Source organism: Salvia miltiorrhiza, chromosome 3 (assembly GCF_028751815.1).
Source record: "Salvia miltiorrhiza cultivar Shanhuang (shh) chromosome 3, IMPLAD_Smil_shh, whole genome shotgun sequence".
NCBI classification, from domain to species: Eukaryota; Viridiplantae; Streptophyta; class Magnoliopsida; order Lamiales; family Lamiaceae; genus Salvia; species Salvia miltiorrhiza.
The window spans coordinates 44,262,952-44,279,879 of NC_080389.1; the positions used below are offsets into that span (position 1 = coordinate 44,262,952).

The 16,928-nt window shown below is 40.9% G+C and overlaps 3 long non-coding RNA genes across 3 annotated transcripts; all 3 read right to left on the bottom strand.

The window, feature by feature from the left end:
- Positions 1 to 1,069: 1,069 nt before the first annotated feature.
- LOC131015951 (uncharacterized) lies at positions 1,070 to 4,541 on the bottom strand. The gene is made up of 3 exons (XR_009098791.1): positions 4,057 to 4,541; positions 2,066 to 2,128; positions 1,070 to 1,362 (listed from the first exon to the last, which is right to left on the bottom strand). It is a non-coding gene; the product is annotated as an uncharacterized LOC131015951 (long non-coding RNA).
- A 2,434-nt stretch (positions 4,542 to 6,975) lies between these two features.
- Positions 6,976 to 10,387, bottom strand: LOC131015952 (uncharacterized). Its single transcript, XR_009098792.1, has 3 exons — positions 9,903 to 10,387; positions 7,911 to 7,973; positions 6,976 to 7,207 (listed from the first exon to the last, which is right to left on the bottom strand). It is a non-coding gene; the product is annotated as an uncharacterized LOC131015952 (long non-coding RNA).
- A 2,434-nt stretch (positions 10,388 to 12,821) lies between these two features.
- Positions 12,822 to 16,233, bottom strand: LOC131015953 (uncharacterized). The gene is made up of 3 exons (XR_009098794.1): positions 15,749 to 16,233; positions 13,757 to 13,819; positions 12,822 to 13,053 (listed from the first exon to the last, which is right to left on the bottom strand). It is a non-coding gene; the product is annotated as an uncharacterized LOC131015953 (long non-coding RNA).
- Positions 16,234 to 16,928: the final 695 nt, after the last annotated feature.

Sequence of the window (16,928 nt, forward strand, 5' to 3'; positions counted from 1 at the left end):
TCCTGATGAACACCCAAGATCAACAGGATATGAGGAGTATAATCAAGGAACATCTTGATTTAAAGCTGATCGAACCAGGGAATTCGCCGTACAGTAGTCCTGGATTTTCTGGTGAGAAATCATGGGGAGATCAAGCGAGGAAAGCCAAGATTGGTTATTAATTACAAAGGAATTAATGACATTCTTGAGTTCGATGGATATTTCATCCCAAGCAGAGAACACCTTATTAACTGCATCTTGACATTCTTGATATTATCATTTTGAAATCTAATGATAATGTTCTTGCAGATTTCCTAACAAGAGATGGAGCCAACTGAGGTTGACGTCATCATCAAAAACCAGATGCAGTTCCAAGAAAATATGGAGATGCTACAACAAGAATGGCAAGAGTGTGTACTCCATGCCAAACAAGCTGGAAGGATACAAATGGATGATGAAACCAGAGTATCCGACCGTATACGAGAATGTATTAAGAAGATGATAAATCTTCATGATACAATCCACGAGCCGCTCCTGCGCGGGATCAGGGCTCCCCTGATCGAAGCAGGCATTACCGTACCGGCCGGATTACCGGTAGAAGGGGATTCAAATACCTCTAGCACAAGTTCTGAGGCTAAGGTGTCAAAACCAAATCCTCTAGAAAAAGATGTTGCTAAGGCCTCACCGCCCGAACCAACATGTCAACCCTCCACCTCTGGGGTAAAAGAGGGAGAGATCAATCTTAGGCCACTGACAGGCAAATCTAAGATTGATATTAACACTATTGAAATATCTCATGTTTGGCAGTTGTACCAGTCTAGATGGGAGAAGATCAATACCAGAAAGGGTATCAATCCGGGATACAGCCGGGTTGATGTTGGAGGAAAATATCCTCGTATCTGGATGACCACCGGAGCCAATCCTCAGGAGGTCAAGGAGTGGTATGAATTCGGGGCACTAGCCTCAGTTTATACCATATCTGTCACGACCGGCCTTAATTAAGGATAATTAATCCGGGAAAACTATGACTGGGGAAGGGAAATTAAGAAGCGGGTTTAGAAAGGGGTGCATAAAAGAATACTCAAAGAGCTTGAATACGCGTGAAATATTCCTTAAAAAGGAAAAAGGCATAGTTCGCATAAAAAGGGTACTCAAAGAACTTGTATACGCGTTATATTCCTTAAAAGGAAAAAGGCATCGTTAGGGGCTTGGCTAAAACATTATCAGAGTTTGCAACGGAAGGCGTAACTGAAATAATCAGTGTTTACAGCGGAATGCATAACTGAGATACATGTATGAAGACATGTATCCTTTCTGAGCCTACTTTAAGTTCGACAAAAACTCCACTCAGCAACAACACTTCATCGCCCATCACAGCTCAACCTGCACAAACATAAACATCGAAGGGCTAAGTACAAGAGTACTTAGTGGGCAGTTGCCAAGCATATAACATAACATCATTAACAATTTCACAATATCGCATAAGAGGCATGAGTTTCTTTCATATCCTTTGCTCATTAACATTTCCAAATTCATAAATAGCATAAGGGCATTCTTCATCATCAATCTTCATTAACAAACATCGTGTCGTGGAGAAGGCCTTCCCCAACGAACACGGGCATCGCACCTTGAAGGGGGCCTCCCTCAGCGGTCACGGCATCGTACTATTGAGGGAGGCCTCCCCCAATAGACGCTGTAATACTGGCATACTGGCATACTGCATACTGGCATCGCGCCGCTAGGGAGGCCTCCCTAAGCGGACACGGGCATCGCGCCGTGAGGAAGGCCCTCCTCAGCGGACACGGCATCGTACTGTTGAGGGAGGCCTCCCCCAACAGACGCAAGCATCAATCACATAAGCATAAACTTATCAGCGTAAAGCATTCAAGCGTAAATAAGCGTAATCAAGCGTAAATTACATAGGGCGTAAATAGTATAAACAGCACAGCGTAAATTATGTAACGTGCAGCATAATAAAGCTTAACTCATTTAAGCGTAATAAAGCATACCATACTTGAAGATCCAATTTGCATTTTAAAGCATAACACTTGCATAGCATTTTATTTACACGTAAGAAATTGCCCACCTGATAGCAAAGTTTTGCTAAGGTACTCTAACTCCTTGTGTAGTTCTTACTCTCGCGCTTGACCTTAATCACGAGAATATAAAATAAGACATTGCCTCGAGGAAAATTCTTAATTAATGAGAAAGCGTAATTTAACTATGCATGAATCTGGTATGCATGAACTAATACTCTGAGCGATAATCGGGAATTCTACTATTAATCCTCGTTAATAGATTTAGCTAATTCTCGTCTAGCGCGGTCGAATAAAACTGTGATTCTTCCTTCCTCATCGGAATATTCTAGTCGTGAAATAAACCTCGCATTTGTACTTGATTGAAAAAGGACTAACTCGGCTTTAAACGAGGTGTGACCTTGTAGAAATTATCGGGCTTTTCGATAGAAGCATCATTACTAGCGTAACCTCAAATAATTAATAGGCTCAAAAAAGAGTAGCCAATTAATTAAATAAACCAGTGGCTTAAATGAAATAAACAATAATGGCTTGCTTTAAAGTCGGAAGTCCAAAAACATTAATTAATAAACTGGGCGGCTCATTACTGATAAATAATTGGGCTCCATCAAAAATTGATACTGCTAGGCTTAGCTCAAAGAAGTAACTTCAGCTCAAGCTTTAAAAGAATTAAAGCCCAACTTAAAAAGTCTTCGACCCAAAACAATTAAAATAGGGGTCCAAATAATAATTAATGTGGACTGAAAAGAATTAATCTTAGCCCAAAAAGGCAATTTAATCGGCCAAAATGATGAATTAAACTGGCCCAACGAAATATAAATGGGACTAGAATAATAGCCCATCATAAAATATGCATCAGCCCAACTCCTTAAAAAAATTCGAGCCCAATGTAATGGCCCAACAGTTCAACTCAAAGCCCATTTTGAATAAAATGCAGTTGGGCTTTCATTAATAAACTCGGCCCAAGGAAAAACAATAAAGGCCCAAACTTTAATTAAAATTGGCCCAAATATTAAAATAAATAAAGCCCAAATATTTTGGCCCAACTCAATTAAAATAGGTAAAAGCCCAAATCTCATTCTCCCTTTAACAACTCTCGGTCTCTCTCTCTATTCTTCAAGAGCCGCTCACCCTCTTCTTCTCTCTCTCGCTGAAAATCCAATCGAGCTCTCTCTCTCGATTCATGGCTCCGACGAGGTTGCCGGCGTCGCCGCCGCCTAAGCCCGGCAAGGTCGTGCCTCCTCCCTTTTTCCTATTAGTCGGATCTCTCTCTCCCTTTCCTTCCCAAAATCTGCTCATCCCTCTCTCAAAATTGGCTCTCCTCTTCCTCAGCCGTTCAGCCACCATCGTCTCCGGCCGCCTTCTCCGGTCAGCGTCGACTGCCGACGCGTCGAACCCCGGCGACGTCCTCTATCCCTCTCCGCGCAGTACTCAGCCGATCCCTATCTCTGGAATCAGCGCCGCGGTCACATCCTCGTCTGAATCCGGCGACTCAAACGGCGCCGGTCGTCGTCTGGGAGTGGCTGCTGCTTCGCCTGGAGTCGCCGCCGACTGCTGCTGTTTCGCCGGAGTCGCCGCCTGCTACCGCTGCTGTTGTTCCCGTTTTACGATGAGGTAGCAGGAGCTTGTCGCCGTTATCTCCGTCGTTGCAGCTGGACTGAACAAGGAAGTCGGCCTCTCTTTTCTTCCATAAGCTAAGTCTTTGTTCTATCTTCCTCTTCTTCTTAATTGCTAAGTTAGTAATACTCTACTGTTAATAGGAAATTCTAGTCTGGCAGTACATAACTCAACTCTCTTAGTTTCTATATTGTCGATTATGCAAGGGATTAATGGCGTGTGGCTTTGCTACTGCATCATAAAAGTTCTCATGCATATATATCTCATGAAAAGAATACATATACATACTGATTTCTGCCTAAAGATTATATGAGTTTGCTAAGTCTCTTTATGAATATACTCATTGTATGCTTAGTATCCTTTAATCGATCATGCTTGTTGAATGAAATACGAATGGATTGAATGAGCTGAGCCTAGTGTTTACCTGTAATTGCTTGTTGTTGGTGGTTGTTTGTTGCTATTGAATCAGTGGATAGAAACTGAAATAAATTGCTTATTTGCTTAACAATTGCAGGATGAACTTAATCAAAGGAGAAGAAAGCATTGAAGCCAAGCCTTACCTTGAGAGCTTCGGCTGAAATGAACTGGAACTGATCCTCTGAACTTTTGGATGAAAATGAAATGAGAGTGAATATTGCATTTGTTGGGTGGGGAGCAAAGGGTGGTGGCTGATAGTATAAAGGGAATGAATAATTGAGTGGAGTTGGTGGAGTGGAGTTAGTGGGAAGTTTGGTGGTCGGCTCTTTCATCTAATTTCCCTACTTTTGAATTTTCTCTCTTATTGACTAATGTGCCTACACTTGAGTGAAGGCATTAAGTGAGCCACGTAGAGTCCAATCCTTTGTAATATACTAAACGATTTTCCCCAAGTTGGGAACTAGCCTGTAATCTATAAACTGTAAATAAATACTGGCTTCGATTTTAAATCATCGCATTTCTGTATTTGCTTGATATCTTTTTCCTTGCCTGCTGATAAACTGTAATATAACTTAAATTAAATCCGTAGATTTAATCTGCGTTGCAGTCGGAATAATTCCTCGACTTCTAGTAAATAATAGAAATAATATTTCTATCGCATATAAATTAATAACTTGACTTTGCTAAGTCAGTTATTAAACTGGATAATAAATTATTGAATGGTTCAATAATCCTCGTCGCGTTTTTCTCATATGTTATAAAAGTATAAAGCTAAAATAATAACTCCGTTTCTGATCAGGACCATAAACTGGATTCATTTATAAAAATTGCATTTACTAGTTTTAATCATAATTAAAAGAGCGGGCTACTATATACTACCCCTCTTAACAAAAATTTCGTCCCGAAATTTGCATATCTCTGCTAAAACAGTTCGGGGTATTTTTCCTTCATCTTGTCTTCAAATTTCCACGTAGCTTCTCTTGTCTGCGGTGTCTCCATAAGATTTTCACTGATGTGATTGAGACTGATTTCGCAAGTGTCCACGTATTGCTGGCAAGGGGTGCGGGTGTTCTCAATTGATGAACCTCGTTGTCTGTTGGGGCATTGCGTGGAGTAGTGACCCTTTTGGCCACAATTGTAACAACCGTTAGTCCCAGATCGACAAACACTCCTATGCATCTTACCACAATTTGGGCAAGGTGAAATTCCTCTCTAACTTTGGCTACCTCCAGTTGACTCGAGGTTAGTCTGTGCCTCGTGCCTTGGTTGAATAAACTGTTCGGCCCGTTCATATTCTTGCCATACTTTCTTACTAGTCTGATTGATATTGTCTTCGTTGTTGTCCCACTTGCGCTTCCCTTTGAGAGTATGTGAGGCTACTGGTGGATCATTTGGCGTTGAGATCAACAATGGGGCTGATTTGTCCGACGGCATTGCAGCTTCAACGTCAAGTGCCCTGTTCAGAGACTCCGTGTATGAGAGTCCTCCGTGGCTTGCTAGAGCCATACTGATCTTGTACCGCAGACCGGCACAAAATTTCTCTGCCATCTTCTCATCTGTGTCCACTTGTTGTGGAGCAAACCTCGACAGGTTGCAGAATTCCTTGTCGTATTCAACCACATGTTTCTTTCCTTGTTTCAACTCGTAGAACTCAGCTTCTTTTTTCTTCCTATAGCTTTTCGGAATATATTTATCATATAATCCTGTCTTAAAATCTTCCCAAGTATAACTTGCCCATTGTTCAGGTGTCAAAATTTTTCGTCGTGCTTCCCACCAGAAATCAGCTGATCCTGTTAGCTGGAATGAGACGCAAGATAGACGCTCCTCATTAGTACAACGTAGAAAGTTGAAAATGCGTTCCATTGCACGCAACCAAATCTCAGCTTCAGCCGGTTCACTCATTCCGTCAAACGTAGGTGGGTTTTGCCTTAAAAAGAGTTCTTCGACTCTCCTAGTTGGGGGCGGAGGGAATGGGTTATGTCCTCGAGCATCTTGTGGTTCTTCGGGTACAGCGTTACGGTTTCTGCGATTGTTATTGTTTCTCGCAGGGCGTCCTATCTTAGGCGGCATTCTGATAGCAGGGATGTGTCAATTAACACATTCTAGCATAATCTAATACAAGCCTCAAAAGAATTCTTGTACAGGTTAACTTATTCTAACTTGTAAACAAGTCATAACTCCAATGACAACATTGATGTAGTAAGCTTTAAGGGTCCTTAGCATCTCAAATCTATGAGTCATAACAATCCTTAAGCATATAATATCACATCATCTAAACTGGATACTTAAGCATAAGTCATGGAGATTTATAGTGGCTATAAAATCATGAGCTTAAGAATTATTCTATACGTATCACTTATCTTGCTGCCTTCACTATAGCCACCAAAAGATACAATCTAATTTCTTCTATGTTTGCTTCTATGTTCTGTCGTAGTGGTGATCTCATAACTTAATAGCTCTATGTTCATAGGGATTCATTCCATAGGCATACTTAATCGCACTTGCGTAAATCATTTCATTCAATAACAACATAACAAAGCTATTTACAGTTTCTCACTTTGTTATTACGATAATTCTCACTTTTCGTAAACATTAACTCAAAACTTGGAATAGCTTACCATTCTGCTTCGTTGAGTGTGATGCGATGAAGTGCTGAGCTTTGTCGATTGAACTTTAGACACTTTAGTGATCCATTCTAAGTTTGGCTTAAATAAACTCTTAGGCTCAGAGCAAACGAACTGCTCTGATACCACTCTGTCACGACCGGCCTTAATTAAGGATAATTAATCCGGGAAAACCATGACTGGGGAAGGGAAATTAAGAAGCGGGTTTAGAAAGGGGTGCATAAAAGAATACTCAAAGAGCTTGAATACGCGTGAAATATTCCTTAAAAAGGAAAAAGGCATAGTTCGCATAAAAATGGTACTCAAAGAACTTGTATACGCGTTATATTCCTTAAAAGGAAAAAGGCATCGTTAGGGGCTTGGCTAAAACATTATCAGAGTTTGCAACGGAAGGCGTAACTGAAATAATCAGTGTTTACAGCGGAATGCATAACTGAGATACATGTATGAAGACATGTATCCTTTCTGAGCCTACTTTAAGTTCGACAAAAACTCCACTCAGCAACAACACTTCATCGCCCATCACAGCTCAACCTGCACAAACATAAACATCGAAGGGCTAAGTACAAGAGTACTTAGTGGGCAGTTGCCAAGCATATAACATAACATCATTAACAATTTCACAATATCGCATAAGAGGCATGAGTTTCTTTCATATCCTTTGCTCATTAACATTTCCAAATTCATAAATAGCATAAGGGCATTCTTCATCATCAATCTTCATTAACAAACATCGTGTCGTGGAGAAGGCCTTCCCCAACGAACACGGGCATCGCACCTTGAAGGGGGCCTCCCTCAGCGGTCACGGCATCGTACTATTGAGGGAGGCCTCCCCCAATAGACGCTGTAATACTGGCATACTGGCATACTGCATACTGGCATCGCGCCGCTAGGGAGGCCTCCCTAAGCGGACACGGGCATCGCGCCGTGAGGAAGGCCCTCCTCAGCGGACACGGCATCGTACTGTTGAGGGAGGCCTCCCCCAACAGACGCAAGCATCAATCACATAAGCATAAACTTATCAGCGTAAAGCATTCAAGCGTAAATAAGCGTAATCAAGCGTAAATTACATAGGGCGTAAATAGTATAAACAGCACATCGTAAATTATGTAACGTGCAGCATAATAAAGCTTAACTCATTTAAGCGTAATAAAGCATACCATACTTGAAGATCCAATTTGCATTTTAAAGCATAACACTTGCATAGCATTTTATTTACACGTAAGAAATTGCCCACCTGATAGCAAAGTTTTGCTAAGGTACTCTAACTCCTTGTGTAGTTCTTACTCTCGCGCTTGACCTTAATCACGAGAATATAAAATAAGACATTGCCTCGAGGAAAATTCTTAATTAATGAGAAAGCGTAATTTAACTATGCATGAATCTGGTATGCATGAACTAATACTCTGAGCGATAATCGGGAATTCTACTATTAATCCTCGTTAATAGATTTAGCTAATTCTCGTCTAGCGCGGTCGAATAAAACTGTGATTCTTCCTTCCTCATCGGAATATTCTAGTCGTGAAATAAACCTCGCATTTGTACTTGATTGAAAAAGGACTAACTCGGCTTTAAACGAGGTGTGACCTTGTAGAAATTATCGGGCTTTTCGATAGAAGCATCATTACTAGCGTAACCTCAAATAATTAATAGGCTCAAAAGAGAGTAGCCAATTAATTAAATAAACCAGTGGCTTAAATGAAATAAACAATAATGGCTTGCTTTAAAGTCGGAAGTCCAAAAACATTAATTAATAAACTGGGCGGCTCATTACTGATAAATAATTGGGCTCCATCAAAAATTGATACTGCTAGGCTTAGCTCAAAGGAGTAACTTCAGCTCAAGCTTTAAAAGAATTAAAGCCCAACTTAAAAAGTCTTCGACCCAAAACAATTAAAATAGGGGTCCAAATAATAATTAATGTGGACTGAAAAGAATTAATCTTAGCCCAAAAAGGCAATTTAATCGGCCAAAATGATGAATTAAACTGGCCCAACGAAATATAAATGGGACTAGAATAATAGCCCATCATAAAATATGCATCAACCCAACTCCTTAAAAAAAATTCGAGCCCAATGTAATGGCCCAACAGTTCAACTCAAAGCCCATTTTGAATAAAATGTAGTTGGGCTTTCATTAATAAACTCGGCCCAAGGAAAAACAATAAAGGCCCAAACTTTAATTAAAATTGGCCCAAATATTAAAATAAATAAAGCCCAAATATTTTGGCCCAACTCAATTAAAATAGGTAAAAGCCCAAATCTCATTCTCCCTTTAACAACTCTCGGTCTCTCTCTCTATTCTTCAAGAGCCGCTCACCCTCTTCTTCTCTCTCTCGCTGAAAATCCAATCGAGCTCTCTCTCTCGATTCATGGCTCCGACGAGGTTGCCGGCGTCGCCGCCGCCTAAGCCCGGCAAGGTCGTGCCTCCTCCCTTTTTCCTATTAGTCGGATCTCTCTCTCCCTTTCCTTCCCAAAATCTGCTCATCCCTCTCTCAAAATTGGCTCTCCTCTTCCTCAGCCGTTCAGCCACCATCGTCTCCGGCCGCCTTCTCCGGTCAGCGTCGACTGCCGACGCGTCGAACCCCGGCGACGTCCTCTATCCCTCTCCGCGCAGTACTCAGCCGATCCCTATCTCTGGAATCAGCGCCGCGGTCACATCCTCGTCTGAATCCGGCGACTCAAACGGCGCCGGTCGTCGTCTGGGAGTGGCTGCTGCTTCGCCTGGAGTCGCCGCCGACTGCTGCTGTTTCGCCGGAGTCGCCGCCTGCTACCGCTGCTGTTGTTCCCGTTTTACGATGAGGTAGCAGGAGCTTGTCGCCGTTATCTCCGTCGTTGCAGCTGGACTGAACAAGGAAGTCGGCCTCTCTTTTCTTCCATAAGCTAAGTCTTTGTTCTATCTTCCTCTTCTTCTTAATTGCTAAGTTAGTAATACTCTACTGTTAATAGGAAATTCTAGTCTGGCAGTACATAACTCAACTCTCTTAGTTTCTATATTGTCGATTATGCAAGGGATTAATGGCGTGTGGCTTTGCTACTGCATCATAAAAGTTCTCATGCATATATATCTCATGAAAAGAATACATATACATACTGATTTCTGCCTAAAGATTATATGAGTTTGCTAAGTCTCTTTATGAATATACTCATTGTATGCTTAGTATCCTTTAATCGATCATGCTTGTTGAATGAAATACGAATGGATTGAATGAGCTGAGCCTAGTGTTTACCTGTAATTGCTTGTTGTTGGTGGTTGTTTGTTGCTATTGAATCAGTGGATAGAAACTGAAATAAATTGCTTATTTGCTTAACAATTGCAGGATGAACTTAATCAAAGGAGAAGAAAGCATTGAAGCCAAGCCTTACCTTGAGAGCTTCGGCTGAAATGAACTGGAACTGATCCTCTGAACTTTTGGATGAAAATGAAATGAGAGTGAATATTGCATTTGTTGGGTGGGGAGCAAAGGGTGGTGGCTGATAGTATAAAGGGAATGAATAATTGAGTGGAGTTGGTGGAGTGGAGTTAGTGGGAAGTTTGGTGGTCGGCTCTTTCATCTAATTTCCCTACTTTTGAATTTTCTCTCTTATTGACTAATGTGCCTACACTTGAGTGAAGGCATTAAGTGAGCCACGTAGAGTCCAATCCTTTGTAATATACTAAACGATTTTCCCCAAGTTGGGAACTAGCCTGTAATCTATAAACTGTAAATAAATACTGGCTTCGATTTTAAATCATCGCATTTCTGTATTTGCTTGATATCTTTTTCCTTGCCTGCTGATAAACTGTAATATAACTTAAATTAAATCCGTAGATTTAATCTGCGTTGCAGTCGGAATAATTCCTCGACTTCTAGTAAATAATAGAAATAATATTTCTATCGCATATAAATTAATAACTTGACTTTGCTAAGTCAGTTATTAAACTGGATAATAAATTATTGAATGGTTCAATAATCCTCGTCGCGTTTTTCTCATATGTTATAAAAGTATAAAGCTAAAATAATAACTCCGTTTCTGATCAGGACCATAAACTGGATTCATTTATAAAAATTGCATTTACTAGTTTTAATCATAATTAAAAGAGCGGGCTACTACATACTACCCCTCTTAACAAAAATTTCGTCCCGAAATTTGCATATCTCTGCTAAAACAGTTCGGGGTATTTTTCCTTCATCTTGTCTTCAAATTTCCACGTAGCTTCTCTTGTCTGCGGTGTCTCCATAAGATTTTCACTGATGTGATTGAGACTGATTTCGCAAGTGTCCACGTATTGCTGGCAAGGGGTGCGGGTGTTCTCAATTGATGAACCTCGTTGTCTGTTGGGGCATTGCGTGGAGTAGTGACCCTTTTGGCCACAATTGTAACAACCGTTAGTCCCAGATCGACAAACACTCCTATGCATCTTACCACAATTTGGGCAAGGTGAAATTCCTCTCTAACTTTGGCTACCTCCAGTTGACTCGAGGTTAGTCTGTGCCTCGTGCCTTGGTTGAATAAACTGTTCGGCCCGTTCATATTCTTGCCATACTTTCTTACTAGTCTGATTGATATTGTCTTCGTTGTTGTCCCACTTGCGCTTCCCTTTGAGAGTATGTGAGGCTACTGGTGGATCATTTGGCGTTGAGATCAACAATGGGGCTGATTTGTCCGACGGCATTGCAGCTTCAACGTCAAGTGCCCTGTTCAGAGACTCCGTGTATGAGAGTCCTCCGTGGCTTGCTAGAGCCATACTGATCTTGTACCGCAGACCGGCACAAAATTTCTCTGCCATCTTCTCATCTGTGTCCACTTGTTGTGGAGCAAACCTCGACAGGTTGCAGAATTCCTTGTCGTATTCAACCACATGTTTCTTTCCTTGTTTCAACTCGTAGAACTCAGCTTCTTTTTTCTTCCTATAGCTTTTCGGAATATATTTATCATATAATCCTGTCTTAAAATCTTCCCAAGTATAACTTGCCCATTGTTCAGGTGTCAAAATTTTTCGTCGTGCTTCCCACCAGAAATCAGCTGATCCTGTTAGCTGGAATGAGACGCAAGATAGACGCTCCTCATTAGTACAACGTAGAAAGTTGAAAATGCGTTCCATTGCACGCAACCAAATCTCAGCTTCAGCCGGTTCACTCGTTCCGTCAAACGTAGGTGGGTTTTGCCTTAAAAAGAGTTCTTCGACTCTCCTAGTTGGGGGCGGAGGGAATGGGTTATGTCCTCGAGCATCTTGTGGTTCTTCGGGTACAGCGTTACGGTTTCTGCGATTGTTATTGTTTCTCGCAGGGCGTCCTATCTTAGGCGGCATTCTGATAGCAGGGATGTGTCAATTAACACATTCTAGCATAATCTAATACAAGCCTCAAAAGAATTCTTGTACAGGTTAACTTATTCTAACTTGTAAACAAGTCATAACTCCAATGACAACATTGATGTAGTAAGCTTTAAGGGTCCTTAGCATCTCAAATCTATGAGTCATAACAATCCTTAAGCATATAATATCACATCATCTAAACTGGATACTTAAGCATAAGTCATGGAGATTTATAGTGGCTATAAAATCATGAGCTTAAGAATTATTCTATACGTATCACTTATCTTGCTGCCTTCACTATAGCCACCAAAAGATACAATCTAATTTCTTCTATGTTTGCTTCTATGTTCTGTCGTAGTGGTGATCTCATAACTTAATAGCTCTATGTTCATAGGGATTCATTCCATAGGCATACTTAATCGCACTTGCGTAAATCATTTCATTCAATAACAACATAACAAAGCTATTTACAGTTTCTCACTTTGTTATTACGATAATTCTCACTTTTCGTAAACATTAACTCAAAACTTGGAATAGCTTACCATTCTGCTTCGTTGAGTGTGATGCGATGAAGTGCTGAGCTTTGTCGATTGAACTTTAGACACTTTAGTGATCCATTCTAAGTTTGGCTTAAATAAACTCTTAGGCTCAGAGCAAACGAACTGCTCTGATACCACTCTGTCACGACCGGCCTTAATTAAGGATAATTAATCCGGGAAAACCATGACTGGGGAAGGGAAATTAAGAAGCGGGTTTAGAAAGGGGTGCATAAAAGAATACTCAAAGAGCTTGAATACGCGTGAAATATTCCTTAAAAAGGAAAAAGGCATAGTTCGCATAAAAATGGTACTCAAAGAACTTGTATACGCGTTATATTCCTTAAAAGGAAAAAGGCATCGTTAGGGGCTTGGCTAAAACATTATCAGAGTTTGCAACGGAAGGCGTAACTGAAATAATCAGTGTTTACAGCGGAATGCATAACTGAGATACATGTATGAAGACATGTATCCTTTCTGAGCCTACTTTAAGTTCGACAAAAACTCCACTCAGCAACAACACTTCATCGCCCATCACAGCTCAACCTGCACAAACATAAACATCGAAGGGCTAAGTACAAGAGTACTTAGTGGGCAGTTGCCAAGCATATAACATAACATCATTAACAATTTCACAATATCGCATAAGAGGCATGAGTTTCTTTCATATCCTTTGCTCATTAACATTTCCAAATTCATAAATAGCATAAGGGCATTCTTCATCATCAATCTTCATTAACAAACATCGTGTCGTGGAGAAGGCCTTCCCCAACGAACACGGGCATCGCACCTTGAAGGGGGCCTCCCTCAGCGGTCACGGCATCGTACTATTGAGGGAGGCCTCCCCCAATAGACGCTGTAATACTGGCATACTGGCATACTGCATACTGGCATCGCGCCGCTAGGGAGGCCTCCCTAAGCGGACACGGGCATCGCGCCGTGAGGAAGGCCCTCCTCAGCGGACACGGCATCGTACTGTTGAGGGAGGCCTCCCCCAACAGACGCAAGCATCAATCACATAAGCATAAACTTATCAGCGTAAAGCATTCAAGCGTAAATAAGCGTAATCAAGCGTAAATTACATAGGGCGTAAATAGTATAAACAGCACAGCGTAAATTATGTAACGTGCAGCATAATAAAGCTTAACTCATTTAAGCGTAATAAAGCATACCATACTTGAAGATCCAATTTGCATTTTAAAGCATAACACTTGCATAGCATTTTATTTACACGTAAGAAATTGCCCACCTGATAGCAAAGTTTTGCTAAGGTACTCTAACTCCTTGTGTAGTTCTTACTCTCGCGCTTGACCTTAATCACGAGAATATAAAATAAGACATTGCCTCGAGGAAAATTCTTAATTAATGAGAAAGCGTAATTTAACTATGCATGAATCTGGTATGCATGAACTAATACTCTGAGCGATAATCGGGAATTCTACTATTAATCCTCGTTAATAGATTTAGCTAATTCTCGTCTAGCGCGGTCGAATAAAACTGTGATTCTTCCTTCCTCATCGGAATATTCTAGTCGTGAAATAAACCTCGCATTTGTACTTGATTGAAAAAGGACTAACTCGGCTTTAAACGAGGTGTGACCTTGTAGAAATTATCGGGCTTTTCGATAGAAGCATCATTACTAGCGTAACCTCAAATAATTAATAGGCTCAAAAGAGAGTAGCCAATTAATTAAATAAACCAGTGGCTTAAATGAAATAAACAATAATGGCTTGCTTTAAAGTCGGAAGTCCAAAAACATTAATTAATAAACTGGGCGGCTCATTACTGATAAATAATTGGGCTCCATCAAAAATTGATACTGCTAGGCTTAGCTCAAAGGAGTAACTTCAGCTCAAGCTTTAAAAGAATTAAAGCCCAACTTAAAAAGTCTTCGACCCAAAACAATTAAAATAGGGGTCCAAATAATAATTAATGTGGACTGAAAAGAATTAATCTTAGCCCAAAAAGGCAATTTAATCGGCCAAAATGATGAATTAAACTGGCCCAACGAAATATAAATGGGACTAGAATAATAGCCCATCATAAAATATGCATCAGCCCAACTCCTTAAAAAAAATTCGAGCCCAATGTAATGGCCCAACAGTTCAACTCAAAGCCCATTTTGAATAAAATGCAGTTGGGCTTTCATTAATAAACTCGGCCCAAGGAAAAACAATAAAGGCCCAAACTTTAATTAAAATTGGCCCAAATATTAAAATAAATAAAGCCCAAATATTTTGGCCCAACTCAATTAAAATAGGTAAAAGCCCAAATCTCATTCTCCCTTTAACAACTCTCGGTCTCTCTCTCTATTCTTCAAGAGCCGCTCACCCTCTTCTTCTCTCTCTCGCTGAAAATCCAATCGAGCTCTCTCTCTCGATTCATGGCTCCGACGAGGTTGCCGGCGTCGCCGCCGCCTAAGCCCGGCAAGGTCGTGCCTCCTCCCTTTTTCCTATTAGTCGGATCTCTCTCTCCCTTTCCTTCCCAAAATCTGCTCATCCCTCTCTCAAAATTGGCTCTCCTCTTCCTCAGCCGTTCAGCCACCATCGTCTCCGGCCGCCTTCTCCGGTCAGCGTCGACTGCCGACGCGTCGAACCCCGGCGACGTCCTCTATCCCTCTCCGCGCAGTACTCAGCCGATCCCTATCTCTGGAATCAGCGCCGCGGTCACATCCTCGTCTGAATCCGGCGACTCAAATGGCGCCGGTCGTCGTCTGGGAGTGGCTGCTGCTTCGCCTGGAGTCGCCGCCGACTGCTGCTGTTTCGCCGGAGTCGCCGCCTGCTACCGCTGCTGTTGTTCCCGTTTTACGATGAGGTAGCAGGAGCTTGTCGCTGTTATCTCCGTCGTTGCAGCTGGACTGAACAAGGAAGTCGGCCTCTCTTTTCTTCCATAAGCTAAGTCTTTGTTCTATCTTCCTCTTCTTCTTAATTGCTAAGTTAGTAATACTCTACTGTTAATAGGAAATTCTAGTCTGGCAGTACATAACTCAACTCTCTTAGTTTCTATATTGTCGATTATGCAAGGGATTAATGGCGTGTGGCTTTGCTACTGCATCATAAAAGTTCTCATGCATATATATCTCATGAAAAGAATACATATACATACTGATTTCTGCCTAAAGATTATATGAGTTTGCTAAGTCTCTTTATGAATATACTCATTGTATGCTTAGTATCCTTTAATCGATCATGCTTGTTGAATGAAATACGAATGGATTGAATGAGCTGAGCCTAGTGTTTACCTGTAATTGCTTGTTGTTGGTGGTTGTTTGTTGCTATTGAATCAGTGGATAGAAACTGAAATAAATTGCTTATTTGCTTAACAATTGCAGGATGAACTTAATCAAAGGAGAAGAAAGCATTGAAGCCAAGCCTTACCTTGAGAGCTTCGGCTGAAATGAACTGGAACTGATCCTCTGAACTTTTGGATGAAAATGAAATGAGAGTGAATATTGCATTTGTTGGGTGGGGAGCAAAGGGTGGTGGCTGATAGTATAAAGGGAATGAATAATTGAGTGGAGTTGGTGGAGTGGAGTTAGTGGGAAGTTTGGTGGTCGGCTCTTTCATCTAATTTCCCTACTTTTGAATTTTCTCTCTTATTGACTAATGTGCCTACACTTGAGTGAAGGCATTAAGTGAGCCACGTAGAGTCCAATCCTTTGTAATATACTAAACGATTTTCCCCAAGTTGGGAACTAGCCTGTAATCTATAAACTGTAAATAAATACTGGCTTCGATTTTAAATCATCGCATTTCTGTATTTGCTTGATATCTTTTTCCTTGCCTGCTGATAAACTGTAATATAACTTAAATTAAATCCGTAGATTTAATCTGCGTTGCAGTCGGAATAATTCCTCGACTTCTAGTAAATAATAGAAATAATATTTCTATCGCATATAAATTAATAACTTGACTTTGCTAAGTCAGTTATTAAACTGGATAATAAATTATTGAATGGTTCAATAATCCTCGTCGCGTTTTTCTCATATGTTATAAAAGTATAAAGCTAAAATAATAACTCCGTTTCTGATCAGGACCATAAACTGGATTCATTTATAAAAATTGCATTTACTAGTTTTAATCATAATTAAAAGAGCGGGCTACTACAATATCGCCAGAATTCAGCGAGATCAAGGGTATACCAAGATGGATCCAAGAAACCGTTTATGATGCTTGGTCAAACAACCCATCCCTTAACAGGGGAGATGTTCTGGAACTGTATTTTCTTAGTGCGGCACCAGAACCAGCAGGAAAGGGGAATCACGAAGCTTTTCATTTCATTAAGCTTCGGAGACCCGATACGGAGGTCTTAAACCAGATTAAGGCACCAGATCACCAAGTCTCTATCGTTACTACCTTTTCGAAGGATCAAATCTCCACAAGGCGTGCATGGGGATTATGGGTCTGTCTCACGGAGATGGA